This window comes from Pelobates fuscus, chromosome 4 (assembly GCF_036172605.1).
Source record: "Pelobates fuscus isolate aPelFus1 chromosome 4, aPelFus1.pri, whole genome shotgun sequence".
Lineage (NCBI taxonomy): Eukaryota > Metazoa > Chordata > Amphibia > Anura > Pelobatidae > Pelobates > Pelobates fuscus.
In genome coordinates, this window is record NC_086320.1 from 5,686,865 (window position 1) to 5,708,700 (window position 21,836).

Consider the following 21,836-nt stretch of genomic DNA (forward strand, 5'->3'; position numbering starts at 1 on the left):
CAATTTCCAGAATGGCTCCAAAACTCGATGCAAAAGCCGCTCCAGCACCTCCACACTCGACGCCACGTGCTACCCACAGGCTCCAGCAAATACGGGGGCGGTGCTATAAACCTCCCAGGTGCAAAGCATTCTGGGGAAACTTGCTCTGTATTGCGAAACAAATTTGTAAAGCGAGGCATTATTTTCAATGGATTTTCATTTGTAAACCGAAAATTATGTTAACCGAGGCGTTTGTAAACCGAGGTCCCACTGTATTATATCCCTTTGTGGCAGTATATTCCATAGAGGGGCTTATTATATCCCCCGTGGCAGTATATTCCATAGAGGGGCTTATTATATCCCCCGTGGCAGTATATTCCATAGAGGGGCTTATTATATACCCCGTGGCAGTATATTCCATAGAGGGGCTTATTATATCCCCCCATGGCAGTATATTCCATAGAGGGGCTTATTATATCCTCCCATGGCAGTATATTCCATAGAGGGGCTTATTATATCCCCCCATGGCAGTATATTCCATAGAGGGGCTTATTATATCCTCCCATGGCAGTATATTCCATAGAGGGGCTTATTATATACCCCCGTGGCAGTATATTCCATAGAGGGGCTTATTATATCCCCCCATGGCAGTATATTCCATAGAGGGGCTTATTATATACCCCCGTGGCAGTATATTCCATAGAGGGGCTTATTATATCCCCCGTGGCAGTATATTCCATAGAGGGGCTTATTATATCCTCCCATGGCAGTATATTCCATAGAGGGGCTTATTATATACCCCCGTGGCAGTATATTCCATAGAGGGGCTTATTATATCCCCCGTGGCAGTATATTCCATAGAGGGGCTTATTATATCCCCCGTGGCAGTATATTCCATAGAGGGGCTTATTATATCCCCCCCTCGTGGCAGTATATTCCATAGAGGGGCTTATTATATCCCCCCCCTCGTGGCAGTATATTCCATAGAGGGGCTTATTATATACCCCCCGTGGCAGTATATTCCATAGAGGGGCTTATTATATCCCCCCATGGCAGTATATTCCATAGAGGGGCTTATTATATCCTCCCATGGCAGTATATTCCATAGAGGGGCTTATTATATACCCCCGTGGCAGTATATTCCATAGAGGGGCTTATTATATCCCCCGTGGCAGTATATTCCATAGAGGGGCTTATTATATCCCCCCCTCGTGGCAGTATATTCCATAGAGGGGCTTATTATATCCCCCCCTCGTGGCAGTATATTCCATAGAGGGGCTTATTATATCCCCCCCCCTCGTGGCAGTATATTCCATAGAGGGGCTTATTATATCCCCCCATGGCAGTATATTCCATAGAGAGAGATTATTATATCCCTTTGTGGCAGTATATTCCATAGAGGGGCTTATTATATACCCCCCGTGGCAGTATATTCCATAGAGGGGCTTATTATATCCCCCCATGGCAGTATATTCCATAGAGGGGCTTATTATATCCCCCCATGGCAGTATATTCCATAGAGGGGCTTATTATATACCCCCGTGGCAGTATATTCCATAGAGGGGCTTATTATATCCCCCGTGGCAGTATATTCCATAGAGGGGCTTATTATATCCCCCGTGGCAGTATATTCCATAGAGGGGCTTATTATATCCCCCCATGGCAGTATATTCCATAGAGGGGCTTATTATATACCCCCCGTGGCAGTATATTCCATAGAGGGGCTTATTATATCCCCCCATGGCAGTATATTCCATAGAGGGGCTTATTATATCCCCTGTGGCAGTATATTCCATAGAGGGGCTTATTATGTACCCCCTGTGGCAGTATATTCCATAGAGGGGCTTATTATATCCCCTGTGGCAGTATATTCCATAGAGGGGCTTATTATGTACCCCCTGTGGCAGTATATTCCATAGAGGGGCTTATTATAGCCCCGTGGCAGTATATTCCATAGAGGGGCTTATTATATCCCCTGTGGCAGTATATTCCATAGAGGGGCTTATTATGTACCCCCTGTGGCAGTATATTCCATAGAGGGGCTTATTATAGCCCCGTGGCAGTATATTCCATAGAGGGGCTTATTATATCCCCTGTGGCAGTATATTCCATAGAGGGGCTTATTATATCCCCTGTGGCAGTATATTCCATAGAGGGGCTTATTATACCCCTCCGTGGCAGTATATTCCATTGAGGGGCTTATTATACCCCCATGGTAGTATATTCCATAGAGGGGCTTATTATACCCCCATGGTAGTATATTCCATTGAGGGGCTTATTATACCCCCGTGATAGTATATTCCATAGAGGGGCTTATTATATCCCCTCCGTGGCAGTATATTCCATAGAGGGGCTTATTATACCCCTCCGTGGCAGTATATTCCATTGAGGGGCTTATTATACCCCCATGGTAGTATATTCCATAGAGGGGCTTATTATACCCCCATGGTAGTATATTCCATTGAGGGGCTTATTATACCCCCGTGATAGTATATTCCATAGAGGGGCTTATTATATCCCCTCCGTGGCAGTATATTCCATAGAGGGGCTTATTATATCCCCTGTGGCAGTATATTCCATTGAGGGGCTTATTATACCCCCGTGGTAGTATATTCCATAGAGGGGCTTATTATACCCCCATGGTAGTATATTCCATAGAGGGGCTTATTATACCCCCATGGTAGTATATTCCATTGAGGGGCTTATTATACCCCCGTGGTAGTATATTCCATAGAGGGGCTTATTATACCCCCATGGTAGTATATTCCATAGAGGGGCTTATTATACCCCCATGGTAGTATATTCCATTGAGGGGCTTATTATACCCTCGTGGCAGTATATTCCATAGAGGGGCTTATTATACCCCCGTGATAGTATATTCCATAGAGGGGCTTATTATATACCCCCCGTGACAGTATATTCCATAGAGGGGCTTATTATATACCCCCCGGGGCAGTATATACCATAGAGGGGCTTATTATACCCCCGTGATAGTATATTCCATAGAGGGGCTTATTATACCCCCGTGATAGTATATTCCATAGAGGGGCTTATTATATACCCCCCGTGGCAGTATATTCCATAGAGGGGCTTATTATATACCCCCCGTGGCAGTATATTCCATAGAGGGGCTTATTATACCCCCGTGGTAGTATATTCCATAGAGGGGCTTATTATACCCCCATGGTAGTATATTCCATTGAGGGGCTTATTATACCCCCGTGATAGTATATTCCATAGAGGGGCTTATTATATACCCCCCGTAACAGTATATTCCATAGAGGGGCTTATTATATACCCCCGTGGCAGTATATTCCATAGAGGGGCTTATTATACCCCCGTGATAGTATATTCCATAGAGGGGCTTATTATACCCCCGTGATAGTATATTCCATAGAGGGGCTTATTATATACCCCCCGTGGCAGTATATTCCATAGAGGGGCTTATTATATACCCCCCGTGGCAGTATATTCCATAGAGGGGCTTATTATACCCCCGTGGTAGTATATTCCATAGAGGGGCTTATTATACCCCCATGGTAGTATATTCCATTGAGGGGCTTATTATACCCCCGTGATAGTATATTCCATAGAGGGGCTTATTATATACCCCCCGTGGCAGTATATTCCATAGAGGGGCTTATTATATACCCCTCCGTGGCAGTATATTCCATAGAGGGGCTTATTATACCCCCGTGATAGTATATTCCATAGAGGGGCTTATTATACCCCCGTGATAGTATATTCCATAGAGGGGCTTATTATACCCCCGTGATAGTATATTCCATAGAGGGGCTTATTATATCCCCTCCGTGGCAGTATATTCCATTGAGGGGCTTATTATATCCCCCCATGGTAGTATATTCCATAGAGGGGCTTATTATACCCCCGTGATAGTATATTCCATAGAGGGGCTTATTATATACCCCCCGTGGCAGTATATTCCATAGAGGGGCTTATTATATACCCCCCGTGGCAGTATATTCCATAGAGGGGCTTATTATATACCCCCCGTGGTAGTATATTCCATAGAGGGGCTTATTATACCCCCGTGATAGTATATTCCATAGAGGGGCAGTTTATATTTCCAGAGTGGTTGATTGTATAGGTGCTTTATGCTGTTTGTTCTCCATGAATTCCAAGCACGTTAGGCGTTATAGGCGGAGACTCACTTTACCTGATATATATTACTTGTATGAGCAGGTGCTGTCTGTTCCTTAAAATGAAATGTGATGCTTTGTGTGCAGAATGTAAAATGTTCTGTATGTACTTAGTGGCAGGTGACTGGGTGACCCCATTTAAGATGCCCCTTTCCCAGAAATATGTGTTGAATACTGTTGTGTGTGCAGAGGATTGGGTTTCGTCCCTTGCCCCCCTTCCACTAATCTTCCAAACCTTTAATCTTTGTTTAACCTTCACGATTATTGTATTCCTTCCATGACTGCTTTTAAGTTTACATTTGTTCACATTGCATTTGGTGATCTGATTTCCGAAGCTCAGATCGGGGTGATTTGTGGAGCAGAATCTGTACAGATGCCTAGAAGAGATCAGTATTCTGATCCCTAGAAATGATAGAGCTCACTACAATTAGCACCTCATACAACCAAAACGATCTCCAGAACCAGCCTCGCTCACTGCCAGACTCCTCTCTAGAACCAGCCTCGCTCACTGCCAGACTCCTCTCCAGAACCAGCCTCGCTCACTGCCAGACTCCTCTCCAGAACCAGCCTCGCTCACTGCCAGACGCCTCGCTCACTGCCAGACTCCTCTCCAGAACCAGCCTCGCTCACTGCCAGACTCCTCTCCAGAACCAGCCTCGCTCACTGCCAGACTCCTCTCCAGAACCAGCCTCGCTCACTGCCAGACTCCTCTCCAGAACCAGCCTCGCTCACTGCCAGACTCCTCTCCAGAACCAGCCTCGCTCACTGCCAGACTCCTCTCCAGAACCAGCCTCGCTCACTGCCAGACTCCTCTCCAGAACCAGCCTCGCTCACTGCCAGACTCCTCTCCAGAACCAGCCTCGCTCACTGCCAGACTCCTCTCCAGAACCAGCCTCGCTCACTGCCAGACTCCTCTCCAGAACCAGCCTCGCTCACTGCCAGACTCCTCTCCAGAACCAGCCTCGCTCACTGCCAGACTCCTCTCCAGAACCAGCCTCGCTCACTGCCAGACTCCTCTCCAGAACCAGCCTCGCTCACTGCCAGACTCCTCTCCAGAACCAGCCTCGCTCACTGCCAGACTCCTCTCCAGAACCAGCCTCGCTCACTGCCAGACTCCTCTCCAGAACCAGCCTCGCTCACTGCCAGACTCCTCTCCAGAACCAGCCTCGCTCACTGCCAGACTCCTCTCCAGAACCAGCCTCGCTCACTGCCAGACTCCTCTCCAGAACCAGCCTCGCTCACTGCCAGACTCCTCTCCAGAACCAGCCTTGCTCACTGCCAGACTCCTCTCCAGAACCAGCCTCGCTCACTGCCAGACTCCTCTCCAGAACCAGCCTTGCTCACTACCAGACTCCTCTCCAGAACCAGCCTCGCTCACTGCCAGACTCCTCTCCAGAACCAGCCTCGCTCACTGCCAGACTCCTCTCCAGAACCAGCCTCGCTCACTGCCAGACTCCTCTCCAGAACCAGCCTCGCTCACTGCCAGACTCCTCTCCAGAACCAGCCTCGCTCACTGCCAGACTCCTCTCCAGAACCAGCCTCGCTCACTGCCAGACTCCTCTCCAGAACCAGCCTCGCTCACTGCCAGACTCCTCTCCAGAACCAGCCTTGCTCACTACCAGACTCCTCTCCAGAACCAGCCTCGCTCACTGCCAGACTCCTCTCCATATTTTAGGAAAGGATCCTTTTTATCTTTCTAAATGAATTGATTACACTGGGAGGACAATGGGAGATTATGGGACGATGGGAGACGCAGTCAAAAAGATAAAAAGGATCCTTTCCTAAAATATTACTGACTGTCTCCCATCATCCTTGCAGTGTAATCATTTCATATAGAAAGATAAAAAGGATCCTGTTTATCTTTCTATGTGAAATGATTACAGTGTGAGGTTGATGGGAGGCGCAGTCAGTAATATTTTAGGAAAGGATCCTTTTTATCTTTCTATATTAAATAATTACACTGCGAGGACGATGGGAGACAGTCAGTAATATTTTAGTAAAGGATCCTTTTAATCTCTGGTGTAATTAATTCAAGTTGGGATTAATAGACCGCTTTCTGTTCCCTGTTTTTTTACCCCATTAAAGGGTTAAAGGCGTTGTAAGGTGCTGGTATTTACAAAACAGACATTGCCATAATTATCAATAGCCAAATCAAACAGAGGCACTGCCACTGGCTGTGTACATAACCACTAATACCCAGCATGTAAGGAGGATGGGGGCACTCACGCAGATACAGGCAGCCCAGGACTCCTGTAGGAAGGGGCACTCACGCAGATACAGGCAGGGCAGGACTCCTGTAGGAAGGGGCACTCACACAGATACAGGCAGCCCAGGACTCCTGTAGGAAGGGGCACTCACGCAGATACAGGCAGGGCAGGACTCCTGTAGGAAGGGGCACTCACGCAGATACAGGCAGCCCAGGACTCCTGTAGGAAGGGGCACTCACACAGATACAGGCAGCCCAGGACTCCTGTAGGAAGGGGCACTCACGCAGATACAGGCAGGGCAGGACTCCTGTAGGAAGGGGCACTCACGCAGATACAGGCAGCCCAGGATTCCTGTAGGAAGGGGCACTCACGCAGATACAGGCAGGGCAGGACTCCTGTAGGAAGGGGCACTCACGCAGATACAGGCAGCCCAGGACTCCTGTAGGAAGGGGCACTCACGCAGATACAGGCAGCCCAGGACTCCTGTAGGAAGGGGCACTCACGCAGATACAGGCAGTGCAGGACTCCTGTAGGAAGGGGCACTCACGCAGATACAGGCAGGGCAGGACTCCTGTAGGAAGGGGCACTCACACAGATACAGGCAGCCCAGGACTCCTGTAGGAAAGGGCACTCACACAGATACAGGCAGCCCAGGACTCCTGTAGGAAGGGGCACTCACGCAGATACAGGCAGGGCAGGACTCCTGTAGGAAGGGGCACTCACGCAGATACAGGCAGGGCAGGACTCCTGTAGGAAGGGGCACTCACGCAGATACAGGCAGGGCAGGACTCCTGTAGGAAGGGGCACTCACGCAGATACAGGCAGCCCAGGACTCCTGTAGGAAGGGGCACTCACGCAGATACAGGCAGCCCAGGACTCCTGTAGGAAGGGGCACTCACGCAGATACAGGCAGCCCAGGACTCCTGTAGGAAGGGGCACTCACGCAGATACAGGCAGGGCAGGACTCCTGTAGGAAGGGGCACTCACGCAGATACAGGCAGCCCAGGACTCCTGTAGGAAGGGGCACTCACACAGATACAGGCAGCCCAGGATTCCTGTAGGAAGGGGCACTCACACAGATACAGGCAGGGCAGGATTCCTGTAGGAAGGGGCACTCACGCAGATACAGGCAGCCCAGGACTCCTGTAGGAAGGGGCACTCACGCAGATACAGGCAGCCCAGGACTCCTGTAGGAAGGGGCACTCACACAGATACAGGCAGGGCAGGATTCCTGTAGGAAGGGGCACTCACGCAGATACAGGCAGGGCAGGACTCCTGTAGGAAGGGGCACTCACGCAGATACAGGCAGGGCAGGACTCCTGTAGGAAGGGGCACTCACGCAGATACAGGCAGGGCAGGATTCCTGTAGGAAGGGGCACTCACGCAGATACAGGCAGCCCAGGACTCCTGTAGGAAGGGGCACTCACGCAGATACAGGCAGGGCAGGACTCCTGTAGGAAGGGGCACTCACGCAGATACAGGCAGGGCAGGACTCCTGTAGGAAGGGGCACTCACGCAGATACAGGCAGGGCAGGACTCCTGTAGGAAGGGGCACTCACACATATACAGGCAGCCCAGGACTCCTGTAGGAAGGGGCACTCACGCAGATACAGGCAGGGCAGGAATCCTGTAGGAAGGGGCACTCACACAGATACAGGCAGGGCAGGATTCCTGTAGGAAGGGGCACTCACACAGATACAGGCAGGGCAGGACTCCTGTAGGAAGGGGCACTCACGCAGATACAGGCAGCCCAGGACTCCTGTAGGAAGGGGCACTCACGCAGATACAGGCAGGGCAGGAATCCTGTAGGAAGGGGCACTCACGCAGATACAGGCAGGGCAGGATTCCTGTAGGAAGGGGCACTCACGCAGATACAGGCAGGGCAGGACTCCTGTAGGAAGGGGCACTCACGCAGATACAGGCAGCCCAGGACTCCTGTAGGAAGGGGCACTCACGCAGATACAGGCAGGGCAGGATTCCTGTAGGAAGGGGCACTCACGCAGATACAGGCAGCCCAGGACTCCTGTAGGAAGGGGCACTCACACAGATACAGGCAGGGCAGGATTCCTGTAGGAAGGGGCACTCACACAGATACAGGCAGGGCAGGATTCCTGTAGGAAGGGGCACTCACGCAGATACAGGCAGGGCAGGACTCCTGTAGGAAGGGGCACTCACGCAGATACAGGCAGCCCAGGACTCCTGTAGGAAGGGGCACTCACGCAGATACAGGCAGGGCAGGACTCCTGTAGGAAGGGGTACTCACGCAGATACAGGCAGGGCAGGACTCCTGTAGGAAGGGGCACTCACGCAGATACAGGCAGGGCAGGATTCCTGTAGGAAGGGGCACTCACGCAGATACAGGCAGGGCAGGATTCCTATAGGAAGGGGCACTCACACAGATACAGGCAGCCCAGGATTCCTGTAGGAAGGGGCACTCACGCAGATACAGGCAGGGCAGGACTCCTGTAGGAAGGGGCACTCACACAGATACAGGCAGCCCAGGACTCCTGTAGGAAGGGGCACTCACGCAGATACAGGCAGGGCAGGACTCCTGTAGGAAGGGGCACTCACGCAGATACAGGCAGGGCAGGATTCCTGTAGGAAGGGGCACTCACGCAGATACAGGCAGCCCAGGATTCCTGTAGGAAGGGGCACTCACACAGATACAGGCAGGGCAGGAATCCTGTAGGAAAGGGCACTCACACAGATACAGGCAGGGCAAGATTCCTGTAGGAAGGGGCACTCACACAGATACAGGCAGGGCAGGATTCCTGTAGGAAGGGGATCTCACACAGATACAGGCAGGGCAGGACTCCTGTAGGAAGGGGCACTCACGCAGATACAGGCAGGGCAAGATTCCTGTAGGAAGGGGCACTCACGCAGATACAAGCAGGGCAAGATTCCTGTAGGAAGGGGCACTCACGCAGATACAGGCAGGGCAGGACTTCTGTAGGAAGGGGCACTCACGCAGATGCAGGCAGGGCAAGATTCCTGTAGGAAGGGGCACTCACGCAGATGCAGGCAGGGCAAGATTCCTGTAGGAAGGGGCACTCACGCAGATACAGGCAGGGCAGGACTCCTGTAGGAAAGGGCACTCACGCAGATACAGGCAGGGCAGGAATCCTGTAGGAAGGGGCACTCACGCAGATACAGGCAGGGCAGGATTCCTGTAGGAAGGGGCACTCACACAGATACAGGCAGCCCAGGATTCCTGTAGGAAGGGGCACTCACGCAGATACAGGCAGGGCAGGACTCCTGTAGGAAGGGGCACTCACACAGATACAGGCAGCCCAGGACTCCTGTAGGAAGGGGCACTCACGCAGATACAGGCAGGGCAGGACTCCTGTAGGAAGGGGCACTCACGCAGATACAGGCAGGGCAGGATTCCTGTAGGAAGGGGCACTCACGCAGATACAGGCAGCCCAGGATTCCTGTAGGAAGGGGCACTCACACAGATACAGGCAGGGCAGGAATCCTGTAGGAAAGGGCACTCACACAGATACAGGCAGGGCAAGATTCCTGTAGGAAGGGGCACTCACACAGATACAGGCAGGGCAGGATTCCTGTAGGAAGGGGATCTCACACAGATACAGGCAGGGCAGGACTCCTGTAGGAAGGGGCACTCACGCAGATACAGGCAGGGCAAGATTCCTGTAGGAAGGGGCACTCACGCAGATACAAGCAGGGCAAGATTCCTGTAGGAAGGGGCACTCACGCAGATACAGGCAGGGCAGGACTTCTGTAGGAAGGGGCACTCACGCAGATGCAGGCAGGGCAAGATTCCTGTAGGAAGGGGCACTCACGCAGATGCAGGCAGGGCAAGATTCCTGTAGGAAGGGGCACTCACGCAGATACAGGCAGGGCAGGACTCCTGTAGGAAGGGGCACTCACGCAGATACAGGCAGGGCAGGACTCCTGTAGGAAGGGGCACTCACGCAGATAAAGGCAGGGCAGGACTCCTGTACTCCTTGTGCTCAGTAACTGATACAAGCTGGAAGTAATGCGTGGAAGTGGGCACCATCATCACGTCCTAGCACTGAGATAAATTAAAGTGACACAATACATTGGACGTTCATTAACCCATTCGGGGTACAGGGGGCTCCGTTATAGTTACTATACATACTGCCATGTCGCACTATACTGCAGGCTTATCATATAGAGCGATAAGGAGTAACGATACTATACATACTGCCATGTCGCACTATACTGCAGGCTTATCATATAGAGCGATAAGGAGTAACGTTACTATACATACTGCCATGTCACACTATACTGCAGGCTTATCATATAGAGCGATAAGGAGTAACGTTACTATACATACTGTCATGTCGCACTATACTGCAGGCTTATCATATAGAGCGATAAGGAGTAACGTTACTATACATACTGCCATGTCGCACTATACTGCAGGCTTATCATATAGAGCGATAAGGAGTAACGTTACTATACATACTGCCATGTCGCACTATACTGCAGGCTTATCATATAGAGCGATAAGGAGTAACGATACTATACATACTGCCATGTCGCACTATACTGCAGGCTTATCATATAGAGCGATAAGGAGTAACGTTACTATACATACTGCTATGTCACACTATACTGCAGGCTTATCATATAGAGCGATAAGGAGTAACGTTACTATACATACTGCCATGTCACACTATACTGCAGGCTTATCATATAGAGCGATAAGGAGTAACGATACTATACATACTGCCATGTCGCACTATACTGCAGGCTTATCATATAGAGCGATAAGGAGTAACGATACTATACATACTGCCATGTCGCACTATACTGCAGGCTTATCATATAGAGCGATAAGGAGTAACGATACTATACATACTGCAGGCTTATCATATAGAGCGATAAGGAGTAACGTTACTATACATACTGCCATGTCGCACTATACTGCAGGCTTATCATATAGAGCGATAAGGAGTAACGTTACTATACATACTGCCATGTCGCACTATACTGCAGGCTTATCATATAGAGCGATAAGGAGTAACGATACTATACATACTGCAGGCTTATCATATAGAGCGATAAGGAGTAACGTTACTATACATACTGCCATGTCGCACTATACTGCAGGCTTATCATATAGAGCGATAAGGAGTAACGTTACTATACATACTGCCATGTCGCACTATACTGCAGGCTTATCATATAGAGCGATAAGGAGTAACGTTACTATACATACTGCCATGTCGCACTATACTGCAGGCTTATCATATAGAGCGATAAGGAGTAACGATACTATACATACTGCAGGCTTATCATATAGAGCGATAAGGAGTAACGATACTATACATACTGCCATGTCGCACTATACTGCAGGCTTATCATATAGAGCGATAAGGAGTAACGATACTATACATCCTGCCATATCGCACTATACTGCAGGCTTATCATATAGAGCGATAAGGAGTAACGATACTATACATCCTGCCATATCGCACTATACTGCAGGCTTATCAAATAGAGCGATAAGGAGTAACGATACTATACATACTGCCATGTCGCACTATACTGCAGGCTTATCATATAGAGCGATAAGGAGTAACGTTACTATACATACTGCCATGTCGCACTATACTGCAGGCTTATCATATAGAGCGATAAGGAGTAACGATACTATACATATTGCCATGTCATACTATACTGCGGGCTTATCATATAGAGCGATATGGAGTAACGATACTATACATACTGCCATGTCGCACTATATTGCAGGCTTATCATATAGAGCGATAAGGAGTAACGATACTATACATACTGCCATGTCGCACTATACTGCAGGCTTATTATATAGAGCGATAAGGAGTAACGTTACTATACATACTGCCATGTCACACTATACTGCAGGCTTATCATATAGAGCGATAAGGAGTAACGATACTATACATACTGCCATGTCGCACTATATTGCAGGCTTATCATATAGAGCGATAAGGAGTAACGATACTATACATACTGCCATGTCGCACTATACTGCAGGCTTATCATATAGAGCGATAAGGAGTAACGTTACTATACATACTGCCATGTCACACTATACTGCAGGCTTATCATATAGAGCGATAAGGAGTAACGATACTATACATACTGCTATGTCGCACTATACTGCAGGCTTATCATATAGAGCGATAAGGAGTAACGATACTATACATACTGCCATGTCGCACTATACTGCAGGCTTATCATATAGAGCGATAAGGAGTAACGATACTATACATCCTGCCATATCGCACTATACTGCAGGCTTATCATATAGAGCGATAAGGAGTAACGTTACTATACATACTGCCATGTCGCACTATACTGCAGGCTTATCATATAGAGCGATAAGGAGTAACGTTACTATACATACTGCCATGTCACACTATACTGCAGGCTTATCATATAGAGCGATAAGGAGTAACGTTACTATACATACTGCCATGTCACACTATACTGCAGGCTTATCATATAGAGCGATAAGGAGTAACGATACTATACATACTGCCATGTCACACTATACTGCAGGCTTATCATATAGAGCGATAAGGAGTAACGATACTATACATACTGCCATGTCGCACTATACTGCAGGCTTATCATATAGAGCGATAAGGAGTAACGTTACTATACATACTGCCATGTCGCACTATACTGCAGGCTTATCATATAGAGCGATAAGGAGTAACGATACTATACATACTGCCATGTCGCACTATACTGCAGGCTTATCATATAGAGCGATAAGGAGTAACGATACTATACATACTGCCATGTCGCACTATACTGCAGGCTTATCATATAGAGCGATAAGGAGTAACGTTACTATACATACTGCCATGTCGCACTATACTGCAGGCTTATCATATAGAGCGATAAGGAGTAACGATACTATACATACTGCCATGTCGCACTATACTGCGGGCTTATCATATAGAGCGATAAGGAGTAACGTTACTATACATACTGCCATGTCGCACTATACTGCGGGCTTATCATATAGAGCGATATGGAGTAACGATACTATACATACTGCCATGTCGCACTATATTGCAGGCTTATCATATAGAGCGATAAGGAGTAACGATACTATACATACTGCCATGTCGCACTATACTGCAGGCTTATTATATAGAGCGATAAGGAGTAACGTTACTATACATACTGCCATGTCACACTATACTGCAGGCTTATCATATAGAGCGATAAGGAGTAACGATACTATACATACTGCCATGTCGCACTATATTGCAGGCTTATCATATAGAGCGATAAGGAGTAACGATACTATACATACTGCCATGTCGCACTATACTGCAGGCTTATCATATAGAGCGATAAGGAGTAACGTTACTATACATACTGCCATGTCACACTATACTGCAGGCTTATCATATAGAGCGATAAGGAGTAACGATACTATACATACTGCTATGTCGCACTATACTGCAGGCTTATCATATAGAGCGATAAGGAGTAACGATACTATACATACTGCCATGTCGCACTATACTGCAGGCTTATCATATAGAGCGATAAGGAGTAACGATACTATACATACTGCCATGTCGCACTATACTGCAGGCTTATCATATAGAGCGATAAGGAGTAACGTTACTATACATACTGCCATGTCGCACTATACTGCAGGCTTATCATATAGAGCGATAAGGAGTAACGTTACTATACATACTGCCATGTCGCACTATACTGCGGGCTTATCATATAGAGCGATAAGGAGTAACGATACTATAGATACTGCCATGTCGCACTATACTGCAGGCTTATCATATAGAGCGATAAGGAGTAACGTTACTATACATACTGCCATGTCACACTATACTGCAGGCTTATCATATAGAGCGATAAGGAGTAACGTTACTATACATACTGCCATGTCACACTATACTGCAGGCTTATCATATAGAGCGATAAGGAGTAACGATACTATACATACTGCCATGTCACACTATACTGCAGGCTTATCATATAGAGCGATAAGGAGTAACGATACTATACATACTGCCATGTCGCACTATACTGCAGGCTTATCATATAGAGCGATAAGGAGTAACGTTACTATACATACTGCCATGTCGCACTATACTGCAGGCTTATCATATAGAGCGATAAGGAGTAACGATACTATACATACTGCCATGTCGCACTATACTGCAGGCTTATCATATAGAGCGATAAGGAGTAACGATACTATACATACTGCCATGTCGCACTATACTGCAGGCTTATCATATAGAGCGATAAGGAGTAACGTTACTATACATACTGCCATGTCGCACTATACTGCAGGCTTATCATATAGAGCGATAAGGAGTAACGATACTATACATACTGCCATGTCGCACTATACTGCGGGCTTATCATATAGAGCGATAAGGAGTAACGTTACTATACATACTGCCATGTCGCACTATACTGCGGGCTTATCATATAGAGCGATAAGGAGTAACGTTACTATACATACTGCCATGTCGCACTATACTGCAGGCTTATCATATAGAGCGATAAGGAGTAACGTTACTATACATACTGCCATGTCGCACTATACTGCAGGCTTATCATATAGAGCGATAAGGAGTAACGTTACTATACATACTGCCATGTCGCACTATACTGCAGGCTTATCATATAGAGCGATAAGGAGTAACGATACTATACATACTGCCATGTCGCACTATACTGCAGGCTTATCATATAGAGCGATAAGGAGTAACGTTACTATACATACTGCCATGTCGCACTATACTGCAGGCTTATCATATAGAGCGATAAGGAGTAACGTTACTATACATACTGCCATGTCGCACTATACTGCAGGCTTATTATATAGAGCGATAAGGAGTAACGTTACTATACATACTGCCATGTCACACTATACTGCAGGCTTATCATATAGAGCGATAAGGAGTAACGATACTATACATACTGCCATGTCGCACTATATTGCAGGCTTATCATATAGAGCGATAAGGAGTAACGATACTATACATACTGCCATGTCGCACTATACTGCAGGCTTATCATATAGAGCGATAAGGAGTAACGTTACTATACATACTGCCATGTCACACTATACTGCAGGCTTATCATATAGAGCGATAAGGAGTAACGATACTATACATACTGCTATGTCGCACTATACTGCAGGCTTATCATATAGAGCGATAAGGAGTAACGATACTATACATACTGCCATGTCGCACTATACTGCAGGCTTATCATATAGAGCGATAAGGAGTAACGATACTATACATACTGCCATGTCGCACTATACTGCAGGCTTATCATATAGAGCGATAAGGAGTAACGTTACTATACATACTGCCATGTCGCACTATACTGCAGGCTTATCATATAGAGCGATAAGGAGTAACGTTACTATACATACTGCCATGTCGCACTATACTGCGGGCTTATCATATAGAGCGATAAGGAGTAACGATACTATACATACTGCCATGTCGCACTATACTGCAGGCTTATCATATAGAGCGATAAGGAGTAACGTTACTATACATACTGCCATGTCACACTATACTGCAGGCTTATCATATAGAGCGATAAGGAGTAACGTTACTATACATACTGCCATGTCACACTATACTGCAGGCTTATCATATAGAGCGATAAGGAGTAACGATACTATACATACTGCCATGTCACACTATACTGCAGGCTTATCATATAGAGCGATAAGGAGTAACGATACTATACATACTGCCATGTCGCACTATACTGCAGGCTTATCATATAGAGCGATAAGGAGTAACGTTACTATACATACTGCCATGTCGCACTATACTGCAGGCTTATCATATAGAGCGATAAGGAGTAACGATACTATACATACTGCCATGTCGCACTATACTGCAGGCTTATCATATAGAGCGATAAGGAGTAACGATACTATACATACTGCCATGTCGCACTATACTGCAGGCTTATCATATAGAGCGATAAGGAGTAACGTTACTATACATACTGCCATGTCGCACTATACTGCAGGCTTATCATATAGAGCGATAAGGAGTAACGATACTATACATACTGCCATGTCGCACTATACTGCGGGCTTATCATATAGAGCGATAAGGAGTAACGTTACTATACATACTGCCATGTCGCACTATACTGCGGGCTTATCATATAGAGCGATAAGGAGTAACGTTACTATACATACTGCCATGTCGCACTATACTGCAGGCTTATCATATAGAGCGATAAGGAGTAACGTTACTATACATACTGCCATGTCGCACTATACTGCAGGCTTATCATATAGAGCGATAAGGAGTAACGTTACTATACATACTGCCATGTCGCACTATACTGCAGGCTTATCATATAGAGCGATAAGGAGTAACGATACTATACATACTGCCATGTCGCACTATACTGCAGGCTTATCATATAGAGCGATAAGGAGTAACGTTACTATACATACTGCCATGTCGCACTATACTGCAGGCTTATCATATAGAGCGATAAGGAGTAACGTTACTATACATACTGCCATGTCGCACTATACTGCAGGCTTATCATATAGAGCGATAAGGAGTAACGTTACTATACATACTGCCATGTCGCACTATACTGCGGGCTTATCATATAGAGCGATAAGGAGTAACGTTACTATACATACTGCCATGTCACACTATACTGCAGGCTTATCATATAGAGTGATAAGGAGTAACGATACTATACATACTGCCATGTCGCACTATACTGCAGGCTTATCATATAGAGCGATAAGGAGTAACGTTACTATACATACTGCCATGTCGCACTATACTGCAGGCTTATCATATAGAGCGATAAGGAGTAACGATACTATACATACTGCCATGTCGCACTATACTCTGCAGGCTTATCATATAGAGCGATAAGGAGTAACGATACTATACATACTGCCATGTCGCACTATACTGCGGGCTTATCATATAGAGCGATAAGGAGTAACGTTACTATACATACTGCCATGTCGCACTATACTGCAGGCTTATCATATAGAGCGATAAGGAGTAACGATACTATACATACTGCCATTTCACACTATACTGCAGGCTTATCATATAGAGCGATATGGAGTAACGATACTATACATACTGCCATGTCGCACTATACTGCAGGCTTATCATATAGAGCGATAAGGAGTAACGATACTATACATACTGCCATGTCGCACTATACTGCAGGCTTATCATATAGAGCGATAAGGAGTAACGATACTATACATACTGCCATTTCACACTATACTGCAGGCTTATCATATAGAGCGATAAGGAGTAACGTTACTATACATACTGCCATGTCATACTAGTGTTTTTTTGGCCTAGTGACAGAGAGGGATAAGGAATAATGTCTGGATGTTTCCTGCTTCAGAGTTTTTTTAATGGTGGCAGCTTCGCAGGTGTTTTCATGCAAATTACTAATGTGAATGAATGAAAACGTGTGACATGTTCTCTTGGCCTCACGTGACATCCTGCAGGTCCCACGGAGGTTACATGACACGGGGGATTAATGGGCTGTAAGGGTCACGTGTCACTGCCCGAGGCAGGTTTTATATTGGGAGCAGCCGCACCCGTCAGATCATTTCCCAAACACATAATGAGAGAATCCAGAATGCTGAGAAAATGTATAAATACCCTCACATATACAGGAGAGAATAAGCACCCCCTCATTACACTCTGAACCCACACTTTTCTTCACTAGTTCACCTCCTGTCTGCATGTGTTTTATCTGTGTGCATGCGTTTTCATTGTGGAGTCTCTGTAAGCCATTGTGGCATATAGCTTCCAGCTCCCTTCCATCCCCTCTGCCCCCCTCCTAGGACAGAATACTTACCTCTCACCTCCTCCTAATACACAGACATCAGGACACGTACCTCTCACCTCCTCCTAATACACAGACATCAGGACACCTACCTCTCACCCCCTCCTAATACACAGACATCAGGAACCTACCTCTCACTTCCTCCTAATACACAGACATCAGGGCACGTACCTCTCCCCTCCTCCTAATACACAGACATCAGGACACGTACCTCTCACCTCCTCCTAATACACAGACATCAGGACACCTACCTCTCACCCCCTCCTAATACACAGACATCAGGACACCTACCTCTCACCTCCTCCTAATACACAGACATCAGGACACGTACCTCTCACCTCCTCCTAATACACAGACATCAGGAAGTGGACCTCTCACCTCCTCCTAATACACAGACATCAGGATACTTACCTCCCACCTCCTCCAAATACACAGACATCACGACACCTACCTCCCACCTTCTCCTAATACACAGACATCAGGAAACGTACCTCTCACCTCCTCCTAATACACAGACATCAGGACACGTACCGCTCATCCCCTCCTAATACACAGACATCAGGACACCTACCTCTCACCTCCTCCTAATACACAGACATCAGGACACGTACCTCTCACCTCCTCCTAATACACAGACATCAGGACACCTACCTCTCACCTCCTCCTAATACACAGACATCAGGACACGTACCTCTCACCTCCTCCTAATACACAGACATCAGGACACGTACCTCTCACCTCCTCCTAATACACAGACATCAGGACACCTACCTCTCACCTCCTCCTAATACACAGACATCAGGACACCTACCTCTCACCTCCTCCTAATACACAGACATCAGGACACCTACCTCTCACCTCCTCCTAATACACAGACATCAGGACACCTACCTCTCACCTCCTCCTAATACACAGACATCAGGACACGTACCGTTCACCCCCTCCTAATACACAGACATCAGGACACGTACCGCTCACCCCCTCCTAATACACAGACATCAGGACACGTACCTCTCACCCCCTCCTAATACACAGGCATAAGGACCCATACTGCTCACCCCCTCCTAATACACAGACATCAGGGCACGTACCGCTCACCCACTCCTAATACACAGACATCAGGGCACGTACCGCTCACCCACTCCTAATACACAGACATCAGGGCACGTACCGCTCACCCCCTCCTAATACACAGACATCAGGGCACGTACCGCTCACCCCCTCCTAATACACAGACATCAGGGCACGTACCGCTCACCCCCTCCTAATACACAGACATCAGGGCACGTACCGCTCACCCCCTCCTAATACACAGACATCAGGGCACGTACCGCTCACCCCCTCCTAATACACAGACATCATGGCACGTACCGCTCACCCCCTCCTAATACACAGACATCATGGCACGTACCGCTCAGCCCCTCCTAATACACAGACATCAGGGCACGTACCGCTCACCCCCTCCTAATACACAGACATCAGGGCACGTACCGCTCACCCCCTCCTAATACACAGACATCAGGGCACGTACCGCTCACCCCCTCCTAATACACAGACATCAGGGCACCTACCTCTCACCTCTTAATACACAGACATCAGAACACGTAACTCTCAAGGAGAGTATTCCACATTATTAAGCAGAACACCATTTTCATGCAATATGGGGAAGAAAGAGGATCTCTCTGCTGCCGAAAAGAGTGAAATAGTTCAATGCCTTGGACGAGGTATGAAAACATTAGATATTTCACGAAAACTTAAGCGTGATCATCGCACTATTAAGAGATTTGTGGCTGATTCAGAGCACAGACGGGTTCGTGCAGATAAAGGCACATTGAGGAAGATTTCTGCCAGATCCATGCATCGGATCAAGAGAGCAGCTGCTAAAATACCATTACATAGCAGCAAACAGATATTTGAAGCTGCTGGTGCCTCTGGAGTCCCACGGACATCAAGGTGTAGAGTCCTCCAGAGTTTTGCAACTGTGCATAAACCTTCGATTCGGCCACCACTAACCAATGCTCACAAGCAGAAACGGCTGCATTGGGCACAAAAATACATGAAGACTAATTTTCAAACAGTCCTGTTCACTGATGAGTGCCGTGCAACCCTGGATGGTCCAGATGGATGGTTAGTGGACGGCCACCCTATTCCAACAAGGCTGCGACGTCAGCAAGGCGGTGGTGGAGCCTTTTTTTGGGCCAGAATCATGGGAAGAGAGCTGGTCGGCCCCTTTAGGGTCCCCGAAGGTGTAGTTTCTGACTGACCACTTTCTTCCCTGGTACAGAAGGAAGAACTATGCTTTCCGTAATAAAATCATCTTCATGCATGACAATGCACCATCTCATGCTGCAAAGAATACCTCTGCATCAATGGCTGCTATAAGGATAAAAGGAAACTCATGGTGTGGCCTCCATCCTCCCCTGACCTCAATCCTATTGAGAACCTTTGGAGCATCCTCAAGCAAAAGATCTATGAGGGTGGGAGGCAGTTTACATCCAAACAGCAGCTCTGGGAGGCTATTCTGACATCTAGCAAACAAATTCAAGCAGAAACTGTCCAAAAACTCACAAGTTCAATGGATGCAAGACTTGTGAAGCTGCTATCAAATAAGGGGTCCTATGTTAAAATGTAACGTGACCTGTTAAAATGTTTAATAAGTTAAAATGTTGTTATAAGTTTGATTTAAATAGCTTTTGATTTCAGTAAATATGCTGCAAACCCAACACATGACAATGTTCAGTTCTTTACAGCCTATAACGTGTTTTGAAACTTACTGTGCGTAATAATTTGGAACAGTGCATTGTAAGTTTTTTTATGTTTAAAAAAAATACTGTTATCATCAGGAGGTTTGTTCAATAAAATTTGAATTGTACTCTTAATAGTTGATAACATGAGAATTATGCTGACTGTTATTTACATCAATTATTTAGGTAAATGAGAAAAGTAACATTTGCATAATAATTTGGAACAGGGTGTAAACACGATTGGGTTGTCAGTGTGGCAAACATAGCCACTTCTGACTATAGAACTGTGTCTGTAAAGGTTGTCCTAAACACTGCTGCCATATTGTGTTTGAATGTACTTTGCATTCTGTATTGAACTGTATGATTGCCTGTATTCCTATAGTATTCGTATGCTAGCAGCCGAATGCCGCTAGCATTTACATGGTTGTTTCACGAATAGCAACTTTACCGGCTGTTCGTGAAACGAACTAAGTACCGAACCCAAGCCCACACACTGAGGGTCGTGTGGCACCAATTACCAGATTGCAACATTGTTGCAATCGGTAGTTAAGTGCTTTCCTGGGTGGCCGTCGTTCGACTACCGACCACGCGGCGGTCGGCCATCTTGGATCCTTTGTCTCCCCCAGCGGTGTTTTGTCGTCGAGTGGAACTGAAAACGCCCACTCGACGGCACGAACACCGCTGTACTTTCAGGCAGTTCGGGAGCTCCTGTCTTCTCCTATTGTGGTTCCCCATCGGTGTTCGGTACTTTCAGACGATTTTAATAGTAATGTGTATTTCGTGCGGCGTTCGGTTGTTTTAGCTGGGATCTGAGCGATACTCTCACGAAATGTGCACTAAGACCCCAGCTATCTACAGAACGTCCGTTCGTCAGAATCACATGAATA

General features: G+C 47.0%; 1 protein-coding gene across 1 annotated transcript in view; it reads left to right on the top strand.

The window, feature by feature from the left end:
• Nucleotides 1-21,836, top strand: part of PPP1R16A (protein phosphatase 1 regulatory subunit 16A) — a 91,734-nt gene that overhangs the window by 12,301 nt on the left and 57,597 nt on the right. The gene's annotated exons all lie outside the window — the stretch shown is intronic.